Here is a 19,434-nt window from a genome sequence, read left to right as displayed (position 1 = left end):
CTATATGGTCCCCAGCGAATACATCACAAAGCTCTTAAGTTCCACTCGCCACCAGCCTTTCTATCCTTAATTTCCTGAAATAACAACATCATAAGGAGTGAGCTTCTAAGCCTAGTAAGGAAAATACAAACAATGGTTAGTCATATAATTAAACATAACATAAATTCACAAAGTCATACCAACACAAACCTGTAGATCATATCATAACTTAAGTCATAATTCTAAATCATAATCTATAAATCATAGGTCACACTCTAAGTCATAAGTCATAGGTCATATATCATAAATCATAATCATAACTATAGGTCATAGGACATAAATCATAGTCATAATTGTAACTATGGGTCATAATAACAAGTCAGATATAATAAAACGATAAGTGTTTATACAGGGGTGGCAATTAAGCCCTGGAAAAAAGTCCATCATACACTGGCATAGGTCCGTCATAAAGTTTTGGCAACCGAACCTACCGGACATAGTCCGTCATACATCATTGGACAACTTAGGTCCAGACACACTTACCCCTTTATTGTACCTGAAATGTGAGATCATACAAACATAAACCATATCATAACTAGATCCTAATACTAAACCACTTAATTTTCCTTACAAAAAATTGGAATATTGGAGACAAGAGCGAGATTGGAACTCCTAAAACCAAACATAAAGAATGGTGAGTTTCTAAAGAAAAGAGATGAAAAGAAAACTAAACCATCAAAGAAGAAACTTATCGAGAAGAACCTTAAATTAAAGAACTCAAACACCTTGGATAAACTAGAACCGTTCTACACCTCGATATCGAAATCACACTATATCTCACTACCCAAGTGTTTACAAAGCTTAAGATGGTAAAACTTTTATCCCAAAACCCTAGTGTTTCTCTCAAGAATAATCTAAGCAGCTTGGAGACTCTGAACTGTGCTTGAAGAATGAATAAAATGGCTGAGTAAAGGGTCCTATTTATAGAGTTTGAGGAGTGAAACTATCTTATTAAAAAAATACTTAAATCCTTAAATAAACATAATTATGACAAGTGTCATGCTCTTAATGGTTCTCGAAGGTTCTAGAGTTTCTAAATCTTTCTTTTATTTAAACTTAATTAATTTCATTCTAACTATAATCCAAATTTAAATTTAAATAAAATAAAATCCTAACTTCTATAGAAAATATCTCTAAATTATCTTATTAATATTTTTATTAAATAATTGAGGAATAATCTAACATAAAAAAAAATATCTTAACCTCTAACTTCTTAAATCTAGTAACTCTAAACTCATTTGTAGTAAAATTAACATAACTGGAGTTGTAAGATTCTAATTTAGACCATCTAGATACCGTTCGAAAGCTAATTCAATTATCTACAACTTTCTAGAAATACTATTTTTCGAAATTCATAATATAACTTGGTCAAAAATAGGTCAGAAGTTACAGTACCCTAATGTTACGAAAAATCTATTTAATTATCTAAATAACAACCTAATCCACAAATATATTAACTAACCATAAAATAACAAACTCTAATTCCTAAGGCTGATTTTGAATTTACTAAGCCCAAAATCTTATTGGGCTTTTGGGCTTTATGTAGGCTCGATCCATAACACTTTTTAATAATATCATAATTAATTTATTCTTATGCATTCACCCCATTTTCCACAAACAATGCTACTAATATCATAAACATATACTATACTATAATAATCATAACTACTGAAAAAAAATTAAACCTTATGTTATAATTAATATTTATAAACTATAGGTTAAACTTATAAAATTCATAACTATTGCTATGAGTATCCAACTAAATCTCGGATTGAACCAATATCCGCTAAAACTAACATACTGTAAGCTATTACTACCTACTACTACTACTATCTAACTAAGTAAAATTCCGGGACGCTACAGGAAATGCCACATTTTTTATCATAATTATGTTTTCTTTGATTTTGAATGTTATTTTATTTTTTCTTTCACTTTTAATTATTTTTTCAGTTATTTTTTCTTACTTATTTTTTCTTCCATTTTTTCCCTTTTCTTTCATCTTTTTTTTTCTTTCCATTCTTCTTCTTCTTATTTTCACTTTCACTCATTTATCTATTTTTTTCTTTCATTTGTATTGTTTTTTTTTCATATTTTTCCTGTTTTCTTTTCTTCTTTTTTTTTTTTCATTTTTTCCTTCTATTTTTTCTTCTTTTTTGTATTTATTATTTTTTCCTTCTATTTTTTTCCTTTTTCACACATATGAGCTTTTTTTTCTTCTTTTTTTTTTCATTTTTTTCTACAAATTTTTTTCTTCTTCTTCTTCTTCTTCTTCTTCTTCTTTTCATTTTTATTCATTCATCTGTTTTTTTTTCCTTCATCATTTATTTTGTTTTGTTTTTTTTTCATATTTTTTTAGTTTTCTTTCCTAAGGTTTTTTCCTTCTTTTTTCTTCATTTTTGTTCTTATTCTTTTCTCATTCCATTTTGCGTTTGTTTATCTTTTTTTCACATATATTTTAACATTACATAATTATTCTACTATTTATTTATTTATTATCTTTTATTATTGTAATTTTTTATAGTTTTTTCCACTATTTATAAAAAGTCAAATCAATTTTTTCAGTTTTTTTTTTTACCATAACCCTTATGGAAACACCAAAATTTGGAAAAAAAAAACTAATAAAAATATGAAAACGTGAGTGGGTAACAAATTACTGTGATGGGAACATTCAAATTTAGAAAAAAAAATTATATGAAGAAGATGGGAGAGAAGGGAAAGGGGGTGGATCTGATTTTTTTTCCATCTTCAAATCTATAGTAACTGGTTACCTTTTCGTTCTTTATGTGTATATTTCTGGAGATAACTGGTTACCTTCACATTCTTTGTATGTATATTTCTAGGGGTAACTGGTTACCTTAACGTTATGATGTGTGTGTATATTTCTGATGTATGGTAACTGGTTACCTATGTTACTAAAATCATAGTTACTTCTTATTCTTTTTTTAATGAAGTGTTCTTTCTCTTTTTCCTTCAATTGTGATGTTTATTTTCATATTTAATATGAGTAACTCATCACCCCTCTTATGGTAACTGGTTACCCCTCTTATGGCTGAAAGTTACTCCTCTCAGGATAACTGGTTACCCCTCCTGGTACATGTTATTTAACCTAGTTCTAGGATTTTTTTTTACATAACTCACAAAGATCAATCAAGTAACTGGCGACCTTACCCAGGATTTGAAAAAAAAAAATGTACAATCTAAAAAAAATGTAATAAAAATAATTTTAAACACAATTCATATTGCAAAATAATAAAAAATTGCAAAACAACCAAAGAAAAATTTAATATAGAATTAGTAATATAAAAATAATATTAAAAGAAATAAATAAGTTAAAAAATAATAATCAAATTACAAACATACACTTCCAAATTAATAAAACTTGATTAAGAGTAAAACTATGACATAAACCAATTTTTATACAAAAATATGAGAAAATAAACCCATAAAAGTGAACATTCTTAAAAAAAAAGTCATAGATTAACTTTTTTTTGAAAAAAAAAAGCCATAGTTTTGCACATTCTATTAAAATTCCCATATAAAATATAATTTTCTCATAGAAAAACAATATAACACACTTTTTTTTTCATTTTCTTTATTGAATATTTCCATCATCACTAACTCCATCATTATCATCATCAACAATTTGACTTCTTCTCTTCCTTTTCTTTAATAACATGATAATCTCCAACATAATCTTCTAATACTTGAGAATGTGACATGATAATCTTCATTAACATCAAAATTTGATTGTTACATGCATTAGATTGACCTGTGACAAAAACACATGACACATTAAGAATAAAATAATTGATAAAAGAAAAAAATAGAGGAAAGAAAATTTGATACAATATTTTCATCAATTTGGTTTCTTCTCTTCCTTTTCTTGATAAGAGCTACAACATGATAATCTTCATCATAACCTTCCATTGCTTGAGAATGTCACATGATAATTTCCAACAATATCATAATTTCGTTGTTGTATGCATTAGATTTTCTTGTGACAAAAACACACTACATATTAAGTATAAAACAGTTGACAAAAGAAAAAAAACGTAGGAATTAAATTTGGATACATCCTTCTTAACAATTTGGTTTCTTCTCTTTTTTTTTCTTGACAACATCATTAACAATATTATAATCTCTATTTGAATCTTCCATTGCTTCAGAATGTGACAAGATAAAACAACGACCTCGAAGATGTGTAACCTTAGGATATTTTCTGAGTTCGAAATGGCACGACATTGGGATATATCTTTTACCGATTGTCTTCAGACAAGATAGTCCGAACTTGGGAAATGCACGCTAGGGTGTGACAGCCTCGATAGTACCTACCTATCCCGAGCATGGCCTGAAGTTGGGTGACAAGTTCATAACAGTTCCGTAAGTCTTGACAGTCACAATGCTGATTGCTGATCTCGAAGACCTAATGAGTCACCTGGGATAGCCCATTACTTATGAACATATTTATTATTGTGTAATCCCAATATTTAAGGGATACCATTTAATTTGTTATTTGTTCCCGATTTTCATGGGACGTTTCCGTGTATATAGGAGATATTGCATTTAATATCATTATTTCGATTGATATACTGAATATCTTCCTGAAATATGTGGGAATGAACTCTATAACCTTCCCTATAAATAGAGAAGGAATCACCACTTGTAAGGGACCAATTCTCTTATTTGTGACTTCTCGAGAGAAAGTTCTGGGTAGTTTGTCTCTGAAGAATTTCTAGAAAACTCCAAATCTTAATAATATAGACTCGTAGACTAGGCAGAATTAACTGCTAACCACGTAAAAACCTTTTTATCTTCTTCTTTAAATTCATTCGCTCCATTTTCCATTTGCTTAATTGCTCTACTGTTTAAGTTGACAAAAAACGGCGTCAACAGATTGGTGCTTTCATTGAGAGCATTAAGCAGTACGTATGTGAGTCTAGTAAAAAAGCCTCCCTGAATCAACAATGGCAGCGGATGATCCCAACGTCCCAGAGGAGGAAATTTTAGATGAAGCTGACTGCCCCCAACGCCCTGGAAAACAGCCTATGGTGAATTCGGACACTGATGAGAGGAGTGGCTCATCCGAATCTCGGGGACCACTAGTCCCTAGGGACAACGAGGACATGTATTACAACCCTGGACGGTATGTCCCAATAGTGGAACTAGAAAATCGTCAACTGCAAAAGCAGTTGGCAGAAGCCAAGAAGTGTAATGAGGAGCTAGCCAGACTGGCCACCAAGGCCCAGGCAGCTCAGGCCCCGCCTCCGCCAGAGGCCCAAGCTCCGCCTCCATGAGACGTTCATGTTCCACCACGCAGGCATCATGGGCGACCGCACAAAAATACTGCCACCCAAAGAATGAAGCAACCTCCGCCACCTGTAGAACAGTCTGCTCCCTCAAGGCCCCAGAGAAGTACCCGGGCTGGAGCTCCTGCCAACTCAACTGCAGAGGTACCGGCCAAGATAGGGAATAACCGAGCCCCCATGGAGGCCTAGACCCAAAATTATGGTAACGCACAGAACGTTCCTGAACCAGTTCGGGCAAACTCATGACCTTCTAGTCCTCGTAATGGATGGCAGCCACCATCACCCAGAAGGCACCCACCATCGCCAATAAGGTATCCCTCACCAACTTGGAGAAACACGCAATCGACTTGGGGTGATAGGGAGAGGCGAGCTGGGCAAAAACATGGGAATGGGGAGACTGCTAGGGAGCATAGAGGTACCTAACCCACGAGAATCCAAATGTATCGATCTCATACTATTGAGATGAGGCACAACAAGGAAACCATCTCGAAACAACCGCACGACAAGCCATGTCAGTGAAGGCTCGGGAGACACTAGATTGGTCAGTATGTATGACCAAGGACGCAGAAATACTAGGAATCAAAGGGATCACCCAGATTTACGAGAACACCTAAACCATAATCGGGGTAATGATAACCCCTTGAATCCAAATCTGAGGGATCACCTCAATGGACGCAAGAATCCTATGCGGAGGCGCGAAACTGGGGTTGTGATCAACGATAACCAGTTTCAAGTCAGACCCCCCATGGATCCAGTCCAAGAAAGGATTGAACAACTGGAAAGAGCATTCAGGCTCTTACAGAATGAACGAGGTCGGGATCAGGACGAAGAGTTCGACGAGGAACTCAAGCCCTTTGCTCCTCATATTTCTAGCACCCTGTTTCCTCAAGGATTCTGAATTCCTCATGTCCCGCCATTTGATGGGAATTCCGATCCATACAGTCATTTGAGTATGTTCAATATAATTATGAGAGCGAGTAATGTGGGCTACGAGCTCAGATGAATGCTGTTTCCAGCCTCGCTCACAGGACCTGCAAAACACTGGTTTGAAAAATATAAGAGGCATTCGATTGCTTCTTGGGATCAATTGTCTAGAGATTTCAAGAAGCAATTCAAAGCCATGGTCGGAATAAGGCCTGAGGCGTCTGCCTTGACCAATGTCCGACAACAGCCGAATGAAACATTGAAAAGTTACATTACAAGGTATAATTTGGAAGTCGCCCGAGCTTGTGCCATAGATGACAACGGCCATTTAATGGCTGTTCGAGCTGGAGTAATGCCTGGAAGCCCTCTCAAGGAAGATATGCAGAGGAAACCCGTGAGGTCCTTAACCGAGTTCAATCGACGAGCTCGGAGGTTTGTTAATGTAGAAGAGGTGAGGTCAGCATTGAATATGGCCTCTCAACCCATAACTACAACAACAAACGCAAACTGTGCCTCAACCTCAGCGAATCCTACGGCCTCAAAACCCCCTGTGGACAACCCTTCCAAAAGAAAGAAAAATGAAGGGAATAATCCTGAGGCAAAAGGGGGAAAGAAGAAGAAAGGGGAAAGATATTTTTCTATGTACAAGGTGTATACCGAGCTCAATGAGTCTCAGGAGAATATCTACCTGGCTAATGAAAACAAGGTCCCTTTCAGGCGTCTGGACCCCATGAGGAACCAGAAAGTGTAGAGAGACTCCAACAAATACTGTAGATTCCATAGAGATATCGGACATACAACTGATGAATGCAGGCAACTAAAGGACGAGATCAAAAACCTGATCTCGAGAGGGTATTTTAGGAAATATGTATGGAATCAAAACCCCAATCAGGCTTCTACCAGCCAGAGGGCAGCAGCAGCACCGCCGGCCCAAAACAGCAACTCCCGAACAAGGGAGGACGAGCAACCCCCTCAGATTGATGGAGAAGATGTCGTAACCATCTCGAGGGGACCGCATATTGCAGGATCGAGCAAGAACACCCAAAAATGATATGTGAATGAGCTGAAAACTTGTGACAGGTCCCCTTACGAACTCGAACCCAAAGCTCCAAAACAGCAGAGGGTTGAATCTCAACCTATAACTTTTACTAAGGATGATGCATCTCATGTGCAGTTTCCTCACAACGACCCATTGGTCATCACCCTTCAGCTCGCGAACAAGAGGGTTCACCGAGTCCTGGTTGATAACGGGAGCTCAGTGAATATCCTTTATAAGGCCACCTTAGAAAAGATGGGACTCATGCTTCGTGACCCAAAGGCCTGTGCAACGACATTGTATGGCTTTTAAAGAGAAGGGATTGCCTGTAAGGGATCCATCGAACTCCCTATAACCTTGGGAGACTTCCCGGTCTCGACAACCAAGATGATGGAATTCGTAGTAGTGGATCTACCATCGGCCTACAACGTACTGCTCGGGAGACCCGCCCTAGTAGGGCTAGGGGCAGTTTCGTCTGTGAGGCATTTGTCGATCAAGTTCCCGACTTCTAGTGGCATCGGGATACTGAAAGGAGACCAGCTCACAGGAAGGGAATGCTATAGCATTTCCGCTAAAGGAAAGAAACAAACAAGTGCACAAAAACTTGTCATAATTCAGAATAAGGATGGGACAGTCTTCGAGATAGACGAAGAAATTGATCCGAGAATAGAGGAAATAGCTGACCTCGAGCCCTTAGAAGAGCTCGAAGAGGTCAAGCTCGAAGAAGTAGACCCCCCGAGGACAGTGAAGGTAGGGAAAAATCTTCCGAAAGAAACAAAATAGCAATTAATTTGCTTTTTGAAAAAGAACCAGGATGTTTTCGCATGGTCACATTCGGAAATGGTAGGGATAAATCTAAATGTGGTAAGCCACGCTCTAAATATTGACCAGAGCTTTCCCCCGAAGCAGCAAAAGCGAAGACTCCTGGACAACGACAGAAAGAAGGCCCTCAAGGAAGAGGTCGACAGGTTAAAGGCAAACCAATTCATACGAGATGCCTTCTACCCCGATTGGGTCGCAAATCCGGTGCTAGTTCCGAAACCTAACGGGACATGGTGAACCTGTATTGATTACTCAGACCTCAGTAAAGCTTGTCCTAAGGACTGCTTCCCCCTACCTCGGATCGACCAGCTCGTAGATGCCACAGCTGGGCATGGACGTCGTTCATGGACGCTTATTCTGGATATAACCAGATTGCCATGCACGCCCCAGACCAAGAGCATACGAGTTTTGTGGCAGATAAATGACTATATTGCTACAATGTCATGCCGTTCGGACTCATGAATGCTAGAGCCACTTACCAATGGCTCGTAAACATGATCTTCTCCGAACAGATAGGTAATAACATGGAAGTTTATGTTGATGATATGTTAGTTAAATTTTAACATAACAATAACCATGTGGACGACCTTGAAGAGTGCTTTGCCGTGTTACGGAAGTACGACATGAAGCTCAACCCCCAGAAGTGCTCTTTTGGAATGTCGTTAGGGAAGTTTCTAGGTTTCATTGTGAATGTCCGGGGAATAGAGCTAATCCTGACAAGATCCAAGCTCTAATTGATATGCCCTCACCTCGAAAGCATAAGGATGTCCAAAGTTTGACTAGACGGATGGCGGCACTGAGTAGGTTTATCTCGAACTCTACAAACCGTTGTCTTCCATTTTTCAACCTTTTGAGAGGAGGCAAAAAATTCGAGTGGACAGAGGAATGCGAGCTAGCTTTTCAGGAGCTCAAGAAGTACCTCGCGAAACCTCCTATCTTGTCGAAACCTATCACGGGAGAAATTTTGTACCTATATCTCGCTACGACTGAGCACGCCATTAGCGACGTGCTCGTCCGAGAAGAATAGAAGGTGCAAAAGCTAGTATACTTTGTCAGCAAAAGGTTACTGGGAGCAGAATCGAGATACCCCTTAATGGAGAAGTTGGCTCTTAGCCTAATCCACTCATCTCGAAAGCTCCGACCTTACTTCCAGGCGCACCCCATCCATGTGCTGACCGATCAACCACTACGACAAGTCTTATCCAAGCCAGAAGCCTCGGGCCAATTACTAAAATGGGCCATTGAACTCGGACAATTCAAGATCACTTACCATCCGAGGACAACCATAAGAGGAGAGGCCCTGGCAGACTTCATAGTGGAATGCACTGGAATGATTGACGACGAAGTTAGAACCCCAGCCCGCGAGCTGTGGAAACTTTATGTTGATGGGTCTTCCAATGAAAATGGTTCGGGGGCAGGAATAATATTGATCACCCCAACAGGAAGTCGATTTCACTCCGCTTTGAGATTTGACTTCGAAACGTCAAATAATGAGGCTGAATATGAAGCTCTGCTGGCGGGACTTCGAATAGCCAAGGAACTCAAGGCTAAGGCGATACATTGCTACAGTGACTCCCAGTTGGTTGTCAACCAAATCTTAGGGGAATACCAATCTCGTGGGACAAGAATGGCTGCATATTTAGAAAAAGGAAAAGCAGCACTCGAGCATTTCGAATTTTACACGATGGAGCAGGTTCCCCGTGAGCAAAATTCGAATGCAGACGCCTTAGCCAGGCTCGCCACATCCACAGAGGTCGACGAGCTGAATGTCGTGTCAGTCGAACATCTGTCGACACCCAGTATAAGCGAGCCTAAACAGGAAGATGTCTGCATGATTAACTCCGAGCCAACTTGGATGACCCCGATAATTGAGTACCTTGAAACCGGCATTCTCCCAGCAGAACGGGCCAAGGCTCGAAAACTGATGTATCAGATTCCCAGGTACACCATTGTGGATGGAAGGATATATAGAAGAGGATACTCTATGCCATTACTCCGATGTGTGACTCCACCCAAGGCTAAGAAGATCATAGAAGAGATTCATGAAGGATTCTGTGGAGACCACACTGGGGGGCATAGCCTATCCAATAAAATCATATGCCAATGGTACTTCTGGCCTACCATCAAAGTAGATTCATTTGATTACATCAAGAAATGCGATAAGTGTCAACGGTTCACCACAATCCCTCGAGCTTCACCTTCCGAGCTAATTATGATGACCTCCCCATGGCCATTTGCGGTCTGGGGAATCAACCTCATAGGCTCGCTGCCAACTGGCAAAGGTGGAGTCAAGTACGCAGTAGTCACAGTAGATTACTTTACGAAGTGGACTGAGGCCGAACCTCTGGTGACAATTACCTCGAAGAAAGTCTTGGACTTTGTCGTAAAGAATATCATATGTCGATATGGGATGCCAACGAAGATAGTGTCCGATAACGGTACTCAATTCGATAGCGACTTGTTTACCAACTTTTGTGAGAAAAATGGGATAATAAAAAGCTTCTCCTCTGTGGCCCATCCCCAAGCGAATGGCCAAGTCGAGGTTGTAAATAAAACCCTGAAGAGTTCTATGAAGAAAAAGTTGGAAGAAGCTAAGGGGAAATGGCCTGAAGAGGTTCCCCAAGTTTTGTGGGCATATCGAACCATAGCCTGTACTTCAACAGGACATACCCCTTTTTCTCTAGCATATGGGTGTGAGGCTATGCTGCTAATCAAGGTCGAAATATCCACGCTTATGACCAAGCCTCGAACCAATCGCATCTCGAAGTAAGTCTGGACCTGATTAAAGAAAGAAGGGATGATGCTCAACTAAATAATATTGCATACCAGCAGCGAGCTACCTGGTATTTCAATAAGAGGGTTCGACATAGAAAATTCGGTGTGGGAGATTTGGTGCTGAGGCGTGTGTTCTTGGCAACACGGGACCCAGCTCCTGGCATGCTCGGACCTAATTGGGAAGGACCTTATCATAGCGAATCAGTAATCCAACCTGGCGTCTACAAATTGGCAAGATTGAATGGGGATTTCTTACCACGAGTATGGAATGGCGAACATCTACGACCTTACTATCAATAGTGTAGGAGCAATGCCACCTGTAACCATGCTTGTTTATCTTTGCTATGTGTCTGTTAATAAATTGTTCAATTCTGAATAAACTTCGTTTTTGTTTCAATATGCTGTATTTTTTGCAAACACTCTTGATTTAATAACCTATGGTCACACTCATAGGATATTAAGGAGGCATTAGTGGTATATATACCGTCAGCTTGAAAAAATAAAATAGCATATACGAAAAGCGTAAAAGTGTTTGGATATAACCAAATACGCGAGCTAAGATAGTTTGGACAAAACCAAATTATTAAAAATAAAAGTGTTTTGATATAACAAATACGAGAGCTAAGATAGTTTGGACATAACCAAATTATTAAAAATAAAAGTGTTTGGATATAACCAAATACGCGAGCTAAGATAGTTTGGACATAACCAAATTATTAAAAATAAAAGTGTTTGGATATAACCAAATACGCGAGCTAAGATAGTTTGGACATAACCAAATACGCGAGCTAAAATAGTTTCGACATAACCAAATTATTAAAAACAAAAGTGTTTGGATATAACCAAATGCACGAGGCAAAGTAATTTGGATAAAACCAAATGTGCGTTCTAAGACATAACTAGATCAAAAATAAAAGTGTATGGACTACAAACCAAAAACACGACCTGAATAGGTTTGGAACAAACCAGCTAAAACTAATCGACAGTAAGTTGGAACATAAATAAACCTACTTCAAGTTGAGTCGAGATCGAGGCTGGAATATCTTGCAAAATTATAGTTTCAACCTCATAACCTTGGGAAGCTACCCAAGGACGAGGAAAAGTAACTAAAAAGGCAAGATATAACTAAACCACCTACGTTACACGCCATATAAGTACTTTCGGGTGCATGGTAAAAGTAAGTTTCGACCTTGACAAATAACGAGATCGGATACAGATATATCGAGCAAACTGTGCATGAATGCATTGAAGCTCGAGCTTAAATCCACCATGTGTTTGTATGAATAAACAAACATAAGGACACTTAATATGAATTGCTTGAAATATTTCGACTTAAGAAATGAAAAGGAAAAATATTAAAGTAAAGTCAAATACGAATATCATAAATAAAAAAATAGCTCTTACACGAGCTATAAATTGTCTTGGCCCAGGGGCATAAACCACAGAAGATAAAAGCTATTACAAAAGGTTCAAAGGGACGCAGCCCCGGGTCAAGATTTATGAGGGAGGAGCATCCTCCTTAGCCTTCTCAGCATCCTCCTTAGCCTTCTCAGTATCCTCCTTGGCTCTCTCTGCCTCATCCCGAGCAGCGACCTCCGCGTCGACTCGAGCCTGCCATTTGGCCAGGAGTTCTACCTCGGAAGAGCATAGGAAGCTGGTATCGAGATCGGCATTACTAGCCCAGATCCTATACATGGCCAGGTTGACCGCCTGATCCTTCTTCTCCTTAAATTCTGCAAGAAGACGAGCCTTTTCGCTCTCCATTATCTCTAAAGTGGCCGCTTTCTCCTCCTCAAGCCTGGCACTGATCTTCTCATGCTCGGCTATCCTGGCCTTCATTTTCTCAACTTCAGCTTCCATCTTCGCCTTTGCGGCCTTATACTCGTCAGTGAGCTTAAGTTGAAGATTCTTAGCCTCTTGGGCACAGGACATGCTCGAGTGGACCTCGTTGCTCAACTTATAGTTAAGTTGAGCAACGGAAGCAAGGGAGTGAAACACAAACAAAACCAATTAGAACACATCCTAAGCATAAGTACAATAAACGGTAAAGCGAGAGAAATTACCGCAGCAGGGAGCTCGATACTCTTGTCATAAAGGATGTTGCAGTCCCGAGCATTGTTCAAAAACTGCCACTGGGGAGCCTTGAAGCTGTTGATGCTCTGGCCTACTCGAGACAAGATGTCCGAGCCGAGAGTAGCCCCATGAGTCTTAGCGGCACTGTCGATGACATACTCATCAACATGAGTAGAAATCGACAACATGTGCTCTTTTGACGCTGGCTTTTTTGGAGGAGGGCCGAGAGTTGGGCAGACCAGGATAGTAGGAGGCACAGGAGGGACATCTGTGGTGGAAGCTTTGACCTGGGAAGCAGGGTCCATAGCCGAGCTCGTAATAGTGGGAATTGGAGGAGGAGGAGTTTTCTCAGTCTGCTTATGGACTTTGGCAGGATGATCTGACCTCCGTGAGCCTCTTGGGCGCTTACTCCTCTGGGCCCCCTCGCCACTAGCGAGCACGGTGTCGAGGTTGGAGTCCATAGCACCTGCACAATTACACCACATTATAAGAAATTCCAAAACAAAAATTTAGCATGATGCAGACAGGCAAGGAATAAAAGGACAAGTAAAGAGAAACCTAACTGGAACTCTCCCCCGAGCTCGTGCTCAGCGACCACGTAATTCCCCCATCTTTAGATGAGGCGGGGGGAGTATCTTCCTTATACGTGGAAGTCAACCTCGAAAGGTCTCTATAATCATTTGTCCCATATTGAACGACTATTATGTTTCATACCTCGTTCAGACTATACATAGTGTCATATTTCCCTAGCCAACTATCGAACCTATGTACTCTCTCATCTGCCCAAGACCATACATAAAAGTGGTCCCTATCATCTTCATACAAGACTAATATGTCTGGCTTATGCTTAAGTAGTGAGGGAGATGATAAGTCTGAGCTAAGGATGATTGTACCTCTGTCGCTCGAGCTCGAGGCCTCGTTCCCTGATTGCGGACTCCTGGGATGTCGAGCTGGGGGTTGTGGCTTAGAACTACGCCTCGGAGGGAGGCTTCTAGTTGGGAGAGGCACAAACTCCCACTTGGTATATTTCTTGTTGGACCAGTCATTTGTAGACTAATCCTTTTCCAGAAGGTCGCAAGCTCGAAGCATATCTTCATGAACAAGATAGGAAAGGGAGCACCTACCGTAAGGTAATTGGAGCAAGGTCTCCTTGTGCTCTTTCATCTTATCGGAGGGAGAAGGCCGGTGATAATTGGCTGAAGAAATAAACATATCATGAGTGATTTGAGCCTAAGCAAAAAATTCGAGCACAAAAAGAAGAGATTTTTTATACTTATGAATTGGTCTGAACAAATAGTATCTAGAAGGAGCCAGGCCATCTATCCAAAAGAAAGCCTTCTTGAAATCGAGGGGATGGTTGGGTAAACCCTCAAAGATTTTCTTCTCCTTGGGATAGCTCGAAAGGTAGTAGAAGTTGTCTCCTCCCCGAGCTTGGGAGGGATTGCTTTTCAAGCAAAAGAGATACAGAATCTCATTTGGTGAAGGTCCTTCCCACTTTAGCTCGTGGAAGGGCGACCTCAGGGCCGAAAAAACCCTGTATGAATTGGTGTTGAGCTGGAAAGGGGCGATCCCGACAAAGTATAAAAAGTCCTTGAAAAAGGACTTTAAGGGCAATAAAGCCCATGCCTTCATGTGCTCCTGGCTCCAGGTCGCGTACTTCAACTTGTTGTCGGGGTTCCCATCTCTCGGAGCACGATAGCTTCGCTCATGGGAGATCGGAGCTCGACACCTCAACGAGCCTGACAGTCTGATCCCATGGAGAGACAAAATCTCAGAGAATTGTCCCAGTGAAGAAACAAAGCTCCAATAGTGCTCGGCCTTAAAGAATTCTCCCTTTGAGGTGGGAATGAAGGTTGACTGCGAGGTAGAAGGGGGGTTTGATGGTTCTCCCAACAGTGAAAATTGAAGGTCCCCCAGCTTGAAGGCGATTGTTACTCTAAGAGTGGGATCGATGGGAATTGGTCTGGGCTCGGGGTCTGGATCTGGGTAGATGGAAACCCTAAGTCTCTTCCTTTTCCTCTCCTCGACCTCATCGATTTGAAGTCGAAACTGATCTCGGGTATCTTCTTGCTCACGCCTTAGTTGGTGCTCCCGAATCAAGTGCTGATTCCGGGTGAAAGTTGACTCCGGGCTCAGAGTTTTCGGTGAGTAAGGAATTGCGAGCCTTGACCCCCACCGCTTAAACTAGTTATGCGGCATCTAGCAAAAGAGCAAAAGGGTGAGGGCCAAGCGAACAAGAAATCAAGAATGAAAATCAGGATGACCTAAGCTCAAATGATCGAGGCTACGGGGCAAACTCAATCCAAAGGACGATGCCAGTCTCGGGGCGTGTATTCCACAGAAAGGAAGGAAGGTGGATTTATTTTTTAAGATCCCGATATTTCAGGGAAAAAAGTTGGCGGTTACTCAAAAAGTGATATTTTTGGAAACATGCAATCTGAAAACCCTAATCTTTACCAAGTATCTTGCTGTACACGATATGTCATCCGAAATTAAAAAACTCAGTAAAAGAATTGTATTTGGATCTATTACACAGAATCTGGGTTTGGAACCCATGATATTAGAACTTAAGAATAATACTTATCGGCTAAACACTCTAGTGTGCAAAACTAGTAAGTGAACCAACAATGCAACAATATAAACATGCATGTACACGGGCATACGAAACTAAGAACTTAAACTTACACAATGTAGTCGGCGAAATCAGAGAGATTGATGACCGAATAAGCGGTTGCAAAGACGATCTCACGGAGTCGAAGAGGCCAACGTTGTTTTGTCTTCTTGGCTTGGAGAACATGCAAGAGCTGGGCAAAGAAACTTCTGGTTTTTCTCCTTTTCTCTCTCTGAAAGCTTGAAGGCGAAAGTAAAATGGGGAAGATGATGGAAATGTATTTATAGACCCCTGGGAATGTTAAAAGCTGAACTAATCTGGGCTATTGGCCAAATTTCGTATCCGATCTGACAGTTAGGGACCAATGAGATGATAGTACCATAAAGTTGGCAGGCGAACGAACGTAGGCAGGGTTCGAAGGCACTCAAGTACTTTGATTGGTCAATGCCCGGCTGATGCGTGTCCACACTCGAGTGTATTTGATGGTACAGTTTCCAAGAGGAGCAGTTCAAAAGTTTCCTTCTCATAGGATTCAAACTAATACTTTTGAGGGGGCAAAATGTTACACCCAGATTTCGAGACAAGAGGTTATGACCCCGAAAACTTGGCTCGTCAGGTGTGAGCTCGAAATGTATGAAAACATCATATGGTCCAGCCGTAAAATCTCTGAAGTAAAACAACGACCTCGAAGATGTGTAACCTCGGGATATTTTTTGAGTTCGAAATGGCACGACATTGGGATATATTTTTACCAATTGTCTTCAGACAAGACAGTCTGAACTTGGGAAGTGCATGCTAGGGTGTGACAGCCTCGATAGTACCTACCTATCCCGAGCATGGCCTGAAGTTGGGTGACAAGTTCACAACAGTTCCGTAAATCTTGACAGTCACAATGCCGATTTCTGATCTCGAAGACATGATGAGTCACCTAGGATAGCCCATTACGTGTGAACATATTTATTGTTGTGTAATCCCAATATTTAAGGTATACCATTTAATTTGTTATCCGTTCCCAATTTTCATGGGACGCTTCCATGTATATAGGAGGTATTGCATTTAATATCATTATTTTGATTGATATACAGAATATCTTCCCGAAATATGTGGGAATGAACTCTGTAACCTTCCCTATAAATAGAGAAGGAAGCACCATCTGGGCAAGATATTTATAGAGAAGGTCCTTTACAAATGGTGCTTCCTTCTCTATTTATAGAGAAGGTTGCAGAATTCATTCCCACATATCTCGGGAAGATATTCTGTAAATCAATTAATATAATGTTATTTAATGCATTATTTCCTTCATACACGGAAACATCCCATAAAAAATGGGATTGGATGACAGATTAAATGATATCCCTTAAATATTGGGATCGTACAACAATAAACATGTTCACATGTAACTGATTAACCCAGATACGGTATTCATTAAATCTTCGAGATTAGTAGTTGTCATTGAACTTGTCGAAACTATCAGTCAATCACGACCTCGTCACCTATCTTCGACTATGCTCAGAACAAGTAGATGTTGTCATATTCGAGCTTGCACTTCCCGAGCTTGAGCCATATCGCCTGAAGGCAATCAAGGAAAAATATATTCAAGTGTCATACCATGGCCATTGCAAGCTCAGAAAATATTCGAGGCTACACATCCTCGAGGTCGTTGCTTATTTCAAAGAGGTCTGATGGTTGATTCATATGATGACCACATATGTTCGAGCTCACACCTGACGAGCCCAGTTTTCGGGGTCATAACTTCTTATCTCGAAATCTGGGTGTAATATTTTGCCCCCTCAAAAGTATCAGTTCGAATCCCATGAGAAGGAAACTTTTGAACTGCCGTTCTTAGAAATTGTACCATCAACTGCACTCGAGTGAGGACACGCGTCAGGTAGGTATTGGATGATCATAGTACTCGAGTATGTTTGCACCATGCCCACGTCTTCTCATCTGCCACCTTTTTGCCGCCATTGCCACGCCTATACCCGTTCGTTCGATCAGATACTAAACTTGTCCAACGATCCAGATTAATTCGTTGTTTGACATTCTTTTGTGGCCTATAAATATGCTTGTGCCATCTTCTTCCCTTTCTTTCGCAGAGCTTTCAGAGAGAAGAGAAGAACAAAAAACCAGAACTCAAAGCTTGTTCTGCTCTTGTATGTTCTCCAAGTCGAGGAAACAAAACACCGTTGGCCTGTTCGACTCCGTGAGATCGTTTTTGCAACCTCTCCTTCGGTCATCCATTTCTCTGTACCCACCATCTACATTGTGTAAGTATCTGTTCTTGACCCCATATGTTCGTGTATATACTTTTTTTCCATGCATGTTTATGTTGTTGCACTTTAGGCACATTTACTAGTTTTGTACTAGAATGCTTTAGTCAATATCGTGCAGTTCTTAGGCTCATTTAGTGTTATGGATTTCCAAGCCCAGACTTTGCATAAAAAATGCAAATATGGCTTTTATTGTGTTATTTATATTTTTGGATATCATATCGTGTAGACCAAGAAACAGGGTATAGAATTAGGGTTTTCAAATTGCACGTTTTCCAAAAATATCACTTTTTTGAGTAACCGCCAACTTTTTCCCTGAAAATCAGGGATTCTCAAAAGTAAATCCACTTTTCCCCCTTTACGTGGAATACACGCTTCGAGCCTGATCTCGTTCTTTTGATCGAGCTTGTTCCATAGTCTCAAGCATTCAAGCTCAGATCGTCTTGATTTTTATCCTTAATCTCTTGTTCGTCTGGCCCTCACCCTTTTTCTTTCTTGCTTGATGTCACAGAATTTGGAAAAGCGGTGGGGGTCAATACTTGCGATTCCTTATTCACCGACAACTCCGAGTCTAGAATCACCCTTTACTTGGAACCAGGGACTGATTAGTGAGCACGAATTGAAGTGTGAGCAAGAGGAAACTCTAGCTCACTTTCGACGCCAGATCGATGAGGTCGAAGAAAGAAAGAGGAAGAAACTTAGGGTCGCAATCTATCCAGACCCGGACCCCGAGCCCAGACCAATTCCTCTTGACCCTAGTCTCAAAGTGACGGTCACATTCAAACCAGGAGTACTCAAATTTTCATTGATGGAAGAATCAGCAAATCGCCCATCCACCTCGCAGCCAACTGCCATTCCCACCTCAAGGGGAGAATTTTTCGAGGTCGAGCATTATTGGAGCTCAGTCTCCTCATTGGGGCAGATAACCAACATCCTAGCTCGCCACGGCCTAGGATTATCAGGCTCGCTAAGGTTTCGAGCTCCGACCTCCAACGAGCGTAGCTGTTACGCCCCGGGAGATGGAAATCCTGACAATAAGTTGAAGCTCGCGGCCTAGAGCCACGAGCATATGAGGACAGGGGCCTTATTGCCCTTGAAGTCCTTTTTTAAGGACTTTCTAGATTTTTTTGGGCTCGCGCCCTTCCAACTCCAGACCAACTCATACAAGGTCTTGTCAGCCTTGAGGTCGCTTTACCACGAGCTAAAGTAGGAAGGACCTTCACCAGAAGAGATTTTGTATCTTTTTTGCTTGAAAAGCAACCCCTCCCAAGCTCGCGGAGGAGACAGCCTCTACTACCTCTCGAGCTATCCCAAGGAGAAGATCTTTGAGGATATGCCCAACCATCCTCCCAACTTCAAGCTGGCTTTCTTTTGGACGAACGGCCTGGCTCCCTCCAGATATTATTCGTTCAGGTGAATCCATAAGGATACGATCTTTTTTCATTTCGTGCTCGACTTTTTTTTAAGTTTGAACCACTCATAATATATTCAATTCTCCAGCCAACTATCACCGCCCTACTCCCACAGAAGAGATAAAGGAGCACAAGGAAACTTTGCTTCAACTCCCTTATGGTAGGC

This window comes from Humulus lupulus, chromosome 6, assembly GCF_963169125.1.
Source record: "Humulus lupulus chromosome 6, drHumLupu1.1, whole genome shotgun sequence".
In the NCBI taxonomy this organism is placed as follows: Eukaryota; Viridiplantae; Streptophyta; class Magnoliopsida; order Rosales; family Cannabaceae; genus Humulus; species Humulus lupulus.
This window is presented reverse-complemented; position numbering follows the sequence as displayed.